The sequence below is a fragment of the Myotis brandtii genome, unplaced genomic scaffold (assembly GCF_000412655.1).
Source record: "Myotis brandtii unplaced genomic scaffold, ASM41265v1 scaffold468, whole genome shotgun sequence".
Classification (NCBI taxonomy): Eukaryota; Metazoa; Chordata; class Mammalia; order Chiroptera; family Vespertilionidae; genus Myotis; species Myotis brandtii.
This window is the reverse complement of record NW_005367874.1, coordinates 1,047,346-1,058,066: the sequence shown is the minus strand read 5'-3', so window position 1 is coordinate 1,058,066 and position 10,721 is coordinate 1,047,346.

Below are 10,721 nucleotides of genomic sequence, written 5' to 3'. Positions count from 1 at the left end.
ACAAAACTGTCCCCAGTTAAAAACCAACACCCAAATCCCACTCTCACTCCCAAAAGCAGATTGAATGTTCCCAGCCCTCCTGGACCTAATGGGTACATGTCTGCTAACAGCCTGCCTTTCCCATTAAACTGTGGAACACCTGAGGACAAAACACGGGGAAAGTGCTCGATGAATACTTGTTAAAGACATATAGGACCATGATGTAGAGGACTGAGTTTCTCAAACCTGGCTGCATATTACAGTCACCTGGGATATTTTTAAAATACAAATTCCTAGATATCATCCTGAATCAGCGTTTCGGGGAGTGAGAGCCCAGGAATGTGTACTGTTTAACCTCGGAGGCGACCCTAATGCAGCTGGTGCACAGGCAGCTGATCTAGAGGACAAACGGCAGTGACCTTCACCACCTCAGCACACCGCCAGACAAAGCCCACTTCCTGAAGAAAGGTAAAATATTCCTCCAGAAAAACCCTTCTGCCCCAAAAGGTAAATGGTTGTTTTATAAGGTGAGTGAGGAAGTCCTCGGGAAGCTTCCAGAAAAAGCTCAGAAATAGAATGTTGGGGAACCAGCTAGTATTATAAGAAATGTTAATCATGCTCCGTTAACCGTGATTGTATTATTCTGATTAAAGAAGGCACATTCCACCCTGGCTGGAGCTGACCTGAAGATGCAGCCCTTCCTCCCCATTTGGAGCTGCCTATTATCAGGGAAAGATTCACAAAGATTTGTTGCAGAAACCAGAATCCCCAGCCCTTTGAAGATCCCCAACCCTTTTTGCATACCTGCAGGCCTTTGCAGACCTCCAGCCTGCTCACCTGTTAATGCTGGCACTGCCTTTGGCTATTTCCCCATGTAACTCCAGCCCTTGCATATCACTAAGCCCTTTGAAGACCCCTAGTCCTTTTGCATATCTGTAAACTGCCCTTTTGCTACATAAGCAGCTGCCTTCTGGTGGGCTGCAGAGCAGATTTTTGTGGCTAACCTGCTGCTCTCCCATACTGCGGGCAATATTGGAATAAACGCTCATACAGGATTCAACCCTGTCTCAGCTTAATTGGCTCAAGTAGTGACAGGCAGCTGGACCCATTGTTTGTCCGGTTACAAGAGGGCCTCCGCATGTAGTCAGGGGGACCCTCCAGCTAGAATACCAGAAAAAGCTCAGAAATAGAATGTTGGGGAACCAGCTAGTATTATAAGAAATGTTAATCATGCTCCGTTAACCGTGATTGTATTATTCTGATTAAAGAAGGCACATTCCACCCGGGCTGGAGCTGACTTGGAGATGCAGCCCTTCCTCCCCATTTGGAGCTGCCTATTATCAGGGAAAGATTCACAAAGATTTGTTGCAGAGACCAGAATCCACAGCCCTTTGAAGACCCCCAGCCCTTTTTGCATACGTGCAGGCCTTTGCAGACCTCCAGCCTGCTGACCACCAGGGGACAGCTCCTGCATTGAGCGTCTGTTCCCAGGTGGTCAGTGCGTGTCTTAGTTACTAGCCAGTCACCAAGTCGCCCGGTCATCTGGTCTTCCAGTCTTAACAGTTGCTTAGGCTTTTATATATATAAATGTTCAGGTCTACCAATGTTGTTTAAAAGCATATGCTTAAGCCCTAGCTGGTTTGGCTCAGTGGATAGAATGTCAGCCTGTGGACTAAAGGGTCCCGGGTTCAATTCCGGTCAAGGGAACATGCCTGGGTTGCAGGCTTGATTTCCAGAAGGGGATGTGCAAGAGGCAGCCGATCAATGATTCTCTCTTATCATTGATGGTTTTATCTCTCTCTCCCTTCCTCTCCCTGAAATCAATAAAAGTATATTTAAAAAACAAAAAGCACACGCTTAAACAAGTGGCTCAACCTCTCTGGGCTTCTCCACAGTCTCCCCCATCACCCCACTGCTTTCCTATCCAGCACATTCTCTCAGCTCTTAGACTTACTCTGGGTTTGGAAAGTTTTGTCTTTATCTCTTTGTTCAGAGACCTGAGTCCTCCCAGGGCCCCCAAACCCTGCACTTTGGTGTGTGTCCCTCAAACTTACAGCAGAATAATATTTCTAAAATGCAAGTTTACTTCTTGCAGTTGACCACGTAGCTCTAGTGGGTTGCCCTTGCCTTGAGGAAGAAATCTACTCTGCAATGCAAGGGACCCTAGACCCGTTCGACTGCCTGGCCTCTTCCCTCACTGCCTGTGCTGGCTTGCATGTTGTCCCAGGGCCCTCGGGACCTGCCTGCTCAGGGTCTTGGGGCTTTCAGGCATGCTGTTTCTTCTGCTCTGCTGTACCCTCTCCATCACCAGCTCCTCACCTGGGTGCCTGTCCATTTCAACCCCTAGGAAGCCTTCCCTATCCCAGATTTTCTCAAGATCAGCACTGCTGACATTTGGGGACAGATAAGTCTTTGTTTTGGGGTGCTCTCCTGTGCCTTAGAGGATGTTGAGGAGCAGCCTTCTCCACCCTCTGCCCACTAGGTTCCCCCTCCCAACTGTGACAGCCAAAGGTTACCAAATATCTCTTGGGAACAAAACTGTCCCCAGTTAAAAACCAACACCCAAATCCCACTCTCACTCCCAAAAGCAGATTGAATGTTCCCAGCCCTCCTGGACCTAATGGGTACATGTCTGCTAACAGCCTGCCTTTCCCATTAAACTGTGGAACACCTGAGGACAAAACACGGGGAAAGTGCTCGATGAATACTTGTTAAAGACATATAGGACCACGATGTAGAGGACTGAGTTTCTCAAACCTGGCTGCATATTACAGTCACCTGGGATATTTTTAAAATACAAATTCCTAGATATCATCCTGAATCAGCGTTTCGGGGAGTGAGAGCCCAGGAATGTGTACTGTTTAACCTCGGAGGCGACCCTAATGCAGCTGGTGCACAGGCAGCTGATCTAGAGGACAAATGGCAGTGACCTTCACCACCTCAGCACACCGCCAGACAAAGCCCACTTCCTGAAGAAAGGTAAAATATTCCTCCAGAAAAACCCTTCTGCCCCAAAAGGTAAATGGTTGTTTTATAAGGTGAGTGAGGAAGTCCTCGGGAAGCTTCCAGAAAAAGCTCAGAAATAGAATGTTGGGGAACCAGCTAGTATTATAAGAAATGTTAATCATGCTCCGTTAACCGTGATTGTATTATTCTGATTAAAGAAGGCACATTCCACCCTGGCTGGAGCTGACCTGGAGATGCAGCCCTTCCTCCCCATTTGGAGCTGCCTATTATCAGGGAAAGATTCACAAAGATTTGTTGCAGAAACCAGAATCCCCAGCCCTTTGAAGATCCCCAACCCTTTTTGCATACCTGCAGGCCTTTGCAGACCTCCAGCCTGCTCACCTGTTAATGCTGGCACTGCCTTTGGCTATTTCCCCATGTAACTCCAGCCCTTGCATATCACTAAGCCCTTTGAAGACCCCTAGTCCTTTTGCATATCTGTAAACTGCCCTTTTGCTACATAAGCAGCTGCCTTCTGGTGGGCTGCAGAGCAGATTTTTGTGGCTAACCTGCTGCTCTCCCATACTGCGGGCAATATTGGAATAAACGCTCATACAGGATTCAACCCTGTCTCAGCTTAATTGGCTCAAGTAGTGACAGGCAGCTGGACCCATTGTTTGTCCGGTTACAAGAGGGCCTCCGCATGTAGTCAGGGGGACCCTCCAGCTAGAATATAACATTAATTAAAATATTCCCTTCTGAGCAGAACATTTAACCTGCCTTGGTTTCCTATCCCTGGGCCTCCCCATGGCCAGCAGAGCCCTGCTCCTCAACCCCCGTGGACCACAAACAGCTCCTTCCTCAGTAACCTGCTCATTCTCAGTAGCCTTTTCCTCCACTAGAACTAAAGAACTTTGTAGCAGAGGATGGAGTGTCAGCTTGCCCCTAAAGAAGCGGATAAGGGCCTGTGTTAAAACAGTGCTATTTATTATAAAAGTATGCACCATGCAAAGCAATGCTTAAACTACATCCAAGACTAACAGAGTTGTGTCTGGTGAAAATCTCTCTGTAAGAGGGCTATGGAGGTCGGGCTGGAAGAATGACTGATGGCTGGAAATGTATCAGAAGGAGGGCTGTGGGGGTGGAACTGGATTAGGAAGTTGATGGGCCTGAAAAGAGCAGCCTCATTCCCTCTGCATGACAGGCTGTGAGTAAATGCTAATGGGGTAGGCACTGCCCACGATCCCAGCAGGCATGACATCCTCTCTCTCGCCCACTCTCCCACCGCAGGAACCTGGCATCTCAGGGATCTTTAATGATGTGATCTATCACATTCTGGAAGCTAGGGCTCTGTCAGAATGCTTTCAGCCCAAGATGTCTGTATTAGTTTGCCAGGGCTGCTGTGACAAAGTAGCACACACAGGGCTTGAACAACAAAAATGCATTGTCTCACAGTTTGGGAGGCAGGAAGTCTGAGTTCAAGGTGTCGAAAGGGCTGGTTCCTTTGGAGGGCTGGGCGGGGAGGATGTGTTCTGGGGTCTCCCATTGGCTCTAGAGGGCCATCTTCTCCCTGTGTCTCTCCACATCCCCTCCCCTCTATACAGGTCTGCCTCCAAAGATCCTGCTTTTAAAAGTGATATTGGATTAGGGCTCATCCTAATGACCTCACTTTAACCTGATTACCTCTGAAAAGACCCTATCCTATATAATAAAAAACTAATATGCAAATCGACCGAAGAGTGGAACGACCGGTCACTTTGACACGCACTGACCACCGTGGGGCAGACACTCAACACAGGAGCTGCCCCCTAGTGGTCAGTGCACTCCCACAGGGGGAGCGCTGCTCAGCCAGAATCCAGGCTCACGGCTGGAGTTAAAAACCAACACCCAAATCCCACTCTCACTCCCAAAAGCAGATTGAATGTTCCCAGCCCTCCTGGACCTAATGGGTACATGTCTGCTAACAGCCTGCCTTTCCCATTAAACTGTGGAACACCTGAGGACAAAACACGGGGAAAGTGCTCGATGAATACTTGTTAAAGACATATAGGACCACGATGTAGAGGACTGAGTTTCTCAAACCTGGCTGCATATTACAGTCACCTGGGATATTTTTAAAATACAAATTCCTAGATATCATCCTGAATCAGCGTTTCGGGGAGTGAGAGCCCAGGAATGTGTACTGTTTAACCTCGGAGGCGACCCTAATGCAGCTGGTGCACAGGCAGCTGATCTAGAGGACAAATGGCAGTGACCTTCACCACCTCAGCACACCGCCAGACAAAGCCCACTTCCTGAAGAAAGGTAAAATATTCCTCCAGAAAAACCCTTCTGCCCCAAAAGGTAAATGGTTGTTTTATAAGGTGAGTGAGGAAGTCCTCGGGAAGCTTCCAGAAAAAGCTCAGAAATAGAATGTTGGGGAACCAGCTAGTATTATAAGAAATGTTAATCATGCTCCGTTAACCGTGATTGTATTATTCTGATTAAAGAAGGCACATTCCACCCGGGCTGGAGCTGACTTGGAGATGCAGCCCTTCCTCCCCATTTGGAGCTGCCTATTATCAGGGAAAGATTCACAAAGATTTGTTGCAGAGACCAGAATCCACAGCCCTTTGAAGACCCCCAGCCCTTTTTGCATACGTGCAGGCCTTTGCAGACCTCCAGCCTGTCACCTGTTAATGCTGGCACTGCCTTTGGCTATTTCCCCATGTAACTCCAGCCCTTGCATATCACTAAGCCCTTTGAAGACCCCTAGTCCTTTTGCATATCTGTAAACTGCCCTTTTGCTACATAAGCAGCTGCCTTCTGGTGGGCTGCAGAGCAGATTTTTGTGGCTAACCTGCTGCTCTCCCATACTGCGGGCAATATTGGAATAAACGCTCATACAGGATTCAACCCTGTCTCAGCTTAATTGGCTCAAGTAGTGACAGGCAGCTGGACCCATTGTTTGTCCGGTTACAAGAGGGCCTCCGCATGTAGTCAGGGGGACCCTCCAGCTAGAATATAACATTAATTAAAATATTCCCTTCTGAGCAGAACATTTAACCTGCCTTGGTTTCCTATCCCTGGGCCTCCCCATGGCCAGCAGAGCCCTGCTCCTCAACCCCCGTGGACCACAAACAGCTCCTTCCTCAGTAACCTGCTCATTCTCAGTAGCCTTTTCCTCCACTAGAACTAAAGAACTTTGTAGCAGAGGATGGAGTGTCAGCTTGCCCCTAAAGAAGCGGATAAGGGCCTGTGTTAAAACAGTGCTATTTATTATAAAAGTATGCACCATGCAAAGCAATGCTTAAACTACATCCAAGACTAACAGAGTTGTGTCTGGTGAAAATCTCTCTGTAAGAGGGCTATGGAGGTCGGGCTGGAAGAATGACTGATGGCTGGAAATGTATCAGAAGGAGGGCTGTGGGGGCGGAACTGGATTAGGAAGTTGATGGGCCTGAAAAGAGCAGCCTCATTCCCTCTGCATGACAGGCTGTGAGTAAATGCTAATGGGGTAGGCACTGCCCACGATCCCAGCAGGCATGACATCCTCTCTCTCGCCCACTCTCCCACCGCAGGAACCTGGCATCTCAGGGATCTTTAATGATGTGATCTATCACATTCTGGAAGCTAGGGCTCTGTCAGAATGCTTTCAGCCCAAGATGTCTGTATTAGTTTGCCAGGGCTGCTGTGACAAAGTAGCACACACAGGGCTTGAACAACAAAAATGCATTGTCTCACAGTTTGGGAGGCAGGAAGTCTGAGTTCAAGGTGTCGAAAGGGCTGGTTCCTTTGGAGGGCTGGGCGGGGAGGATGTGTTCTGGGGTCTCCCATTGGCTCTAGAGGGCCATCTTCTCCCTGTGTCTCTCCACATCCCCTCCCCTCTATACAGGTCTGCCTCCAAAGATCCTGCTTTTAAAAGTGATATTGGATTAGGGCTCATCCTAATGACCTCACTTTAACCTGATTACCTCTGAAAAGACCCTATCCTATATAATAAAAAACTAATATGCAAATCGACCGAAGAGTGGAACGACCGGTCACTTTGACACGCACTGACCACCGTGGGGCAGACACTCAACACAGGAGCTGCCCCCTAGTGGTCAGTGCACTCCCACAGGGGGAGCGCTGCTCAGCCAGAATCCAGGCTCACGGCTGGAGAGCGCAGTGGCGGTGGTGGGAGCCTCTCCCGCCTCTGTGGCAGTGCTAAGGATGTCTCACTGCTGGCTTAGACCTGCTCTCCGCGGGGAGCGGGCCTAAGCCATCAGTCGGACATCCCCTGAGGGCTCCTAGACTGCAAGAGGGTGCAGGCCAGGCTGAGGGACCTCCCCCCGCACCCCCGCCAAGTGCACGATTTCATGCACCGGGCCTCTAGTATCCAAATAAGATCACTCTCTGAGGTACTGGGAGTTAGAATGCCACATATGAAGTGCAGAATGGGAACATGCTTCAACCCACAACAATATCTGACAATTATGTTTCACTTCAACTCACCTTCATTTCTCACCATCTGAGCATGCCTCGTCATCCTTCTCTTCTCCCCTCCTCCAGACCCCTAAACTCTTTTTGTGCTGCCTTAAGGGACCTTGGGAATCTGCCTCTTCCCACCAAAATAATTATGATAAAGTAGAAAAATCATGTACTCTTACAAAAATGCAGGCCTGGGTTTAAGTCTTGGTCCTAAACTAATCCCTGTGTTCCTAGGACAAGTTACTTAACCTCTCTGAGCCCCTGTTTCCTCGTTTTGTAGTAAAGAGATACCTGGAGTGCCACATTCTTAAACTGACTTCTCTCTATATTGATCTGCCTCTAAATTTTCCCTTTGTATAAATGATATTGGATTGGGGCCCATCCTAATAACCTCATCTTAACTTGATTACCTCTGAAAATACTCGATAGTCAAATAAAGGTGAAAGGGGGCAGAAACAGAATGTTGGGGAACTGGCTAGAATTGTAAGAAATATTAATCATGCTCTGTTAACCATAATTGTTTTATTCTGATTAAAGAAAGCACATTCTAACCTGGCTGGCAGCTGCACTCAGAACCTGGGAGCTCACCTGGAAATGAAGCCCTTCCTCCCCATTTGGAGCTGCCTATTATTGAAAGATGAACAACTTTGCGCCAGAAACCAGAATCACCAGCCCTTTGAAGACCCCAGCTCTTTTTGCATACCTGCAGGCCTTTGCAAACCTCCAGTCTGCTGACCTGTTAACTGCCCATCTGGCATTCCCTTTGGCTATTTCCATGCTGCTCTCCCATACTGCGGGCAATATTGGAATAAACACTCATACAGGATTCAACCCTGACTCAGCTTAATGGGCTCAAGTAGTGACAGGAAGCATGGACCCATTGTTTGTCCGGTTACAAGAGGGCCTCCACATGTAGTCAGGGGGACCCTCCAGCTAGAATGTAACATTAATTAAAATATTCCCTTCTGAGCAGAACATTTAACCTGCCTGGGTTTCCTATCCCCGGGCCTCCCTGTGGCCAGCAGAGCCCTGCTCCTCAACCCCCGTGGACCACAAACAGCTCCTTCCTCAGTAACCTGCTCATTCTCAGTAGCCTTTTCCTCCACTAGAACTAAAGAACTTTGTAGCAGAGGATGGAGTGTCAGCTTGCCCCTAAAGAAGCGGATAAGGGCCTGTGTTAAAACAGTGCTATTTATTATAAAAGTATGCACCATGCAAAGCAATGCTTAAACTACATCCAAGACTAACAGAGTTGTGTCTGGTGAAAATCTCTCTGTAAGAGGGCTATGGAGGTCGGGCTGGAAGAATGACTGATGGCTGGAAATGTATCAGAAGGAGGGCTGTGGGGGCGGAACTGGATTAGGAAGTTGATGGGCCTGAAAAGAGCAGCCTCATTCCCTCTGCATGACAGGCTGTGAGTAAATGCTAATGGGGTAGGCACTGCCCACGATCCCAGCAGGCATGACATCCTCTCTCTCGCCCACTCTCCCACCGCAGGAACCTGGCATCTCAGGGATCTTTAATGATGTGATCTATCACATTCTGGAAGCTAGGGCTCTGTCAGAATGCTTTCAGCCCAAGATGTCTGTATTAGTTTGCCAGGGCTGCTGTGACAAAGTAGCACACACAGGGCTTGAACAACAAAAATGCATTGTCTCACAGTTTGGGAGGCAGGAAGTCTGAGTTCAAGGTGTCGAAAGGGCTGGTTCCTTTGGAGGGCTGGGCGGGGAGGATGTGTTCTGGGGTCTCCCATTGGCTCTAGAGGGCCATCTTCTCCCTGTGTCTCTCCACATCCCCTCCCCTCTATACAGGTCTGCCTCCAAAGATCCTGCTTTTAAAAGTGATATTGGATTAGGGCTCATCCTAATGACCTCACTTTAACCTGATTACCTCTGAAAAGACCCTATCCTATATAATAAAAAACTAATATGCAAATCGACCGAAGAGTGGAACGACCGGTCACTTTGACACGCACTGACCACCGTGGGGCAGACACTCAACACAGGAGCTGCCCCCTAGTGGTCAGTGCACTCCCACAGGGGGAGCGCTGCTCAGCCAGAATCCAGGCTCACGGCTGGAGAGCGCAGTGGCGGTGGTGGGAGCCTCTCCCGCCTCTGTGGCAGTGCTAAGGATGTCTGACTGCTGGCTTAGACCTGCTCTCCGCGGGGAGCGGGCCTAAGCCATCAGTCGGACATCCCCTGAGGGCTCCTAGACTGCAAGAGGGTGCAGGCCAGGCTGAGGGACCTCCCCCCGCACCCCCGCCAAGTGCACGATTTCATGCACCGGGCCTCTAGTATCCAAATAAGATCACTCTCTGAGGTACTGGGAGTTAGAATGCCACATATGAAGTGCAGAATGGGAACATGCTTCAACCCACAACAATATCTGACAATTATGTTTCACTTCAACTCACCTTCATTTCTCACCATCTGAGCATGCCTCGTCATCCTTCTCTTCTCCCCTCCTCCAGACCCCTAAACTCTTTTTGTGCTGCCTTAAGGGACCTTGGGAATCTGCCTCTTCCCACCAAAATAATTATGATAAAGTAGAAAAATCATGTACTCTTACAAAAATGCAGGCCTGGGTTTAAGTCTTGGTCCTAAACTAATCCCTGTGTTCCTAGGACAAGTTACTTAACCTCTCTGAGCCCCTGTTTCCTCGTTTTGTAGTAAAGAGATACCTGGAGTGCCACATTCTTAAACTGACTTCTCTCTATATTGATCTGCCTCTAAATTTTCCCTTTGTATAAATGATATTGGATTGGGGCCCATCCTAATAACCTCATCTTAACTTGATTACCTCTGAAAATACTCGATAGTCAAATAAAGGTGAAAGGGGGCAGAAACAGAATGTTGGGGAACTGGCTAGAATTGTAAGAAATATTAATCATGCTCTGTTAACCATAATTGTTTTATTCTGATTAAAGAAAGCACATTCTAACCTGGCTGGCAGCTGCACTCAGAACCTGGGAGCTCACCTGGAAATGAAGCCCTTCCTCCCCATTTGGAGCTGCCTATTATTGAAAGATGAACAACTTTGCTGCAGAAACCAGAATCACCAGCCCTTTGAAGACCCCAGCTCTTTTTGCATACCTGCAGGCCTTTGCAAACCTCCAGTCTGCTGACCTGTTAACTGCCCATCTGGCATTCCCTTTGGCTATTTCCAGTGTAACCCCAGCCCTTGCATATCACTAAGCCCTTTGAAAGGACCCCTAGTTCTTTTGCATATCTGTAAACTGCCCTTTTGCCTACTTTTCCTTTGTAGTTCTACCTATATAAGCAGCCGGCTTCTGGGGGGTTGCAGAGCAGATTTTTTTGGCTGACCTGCTGCTCTCCCATACTGCG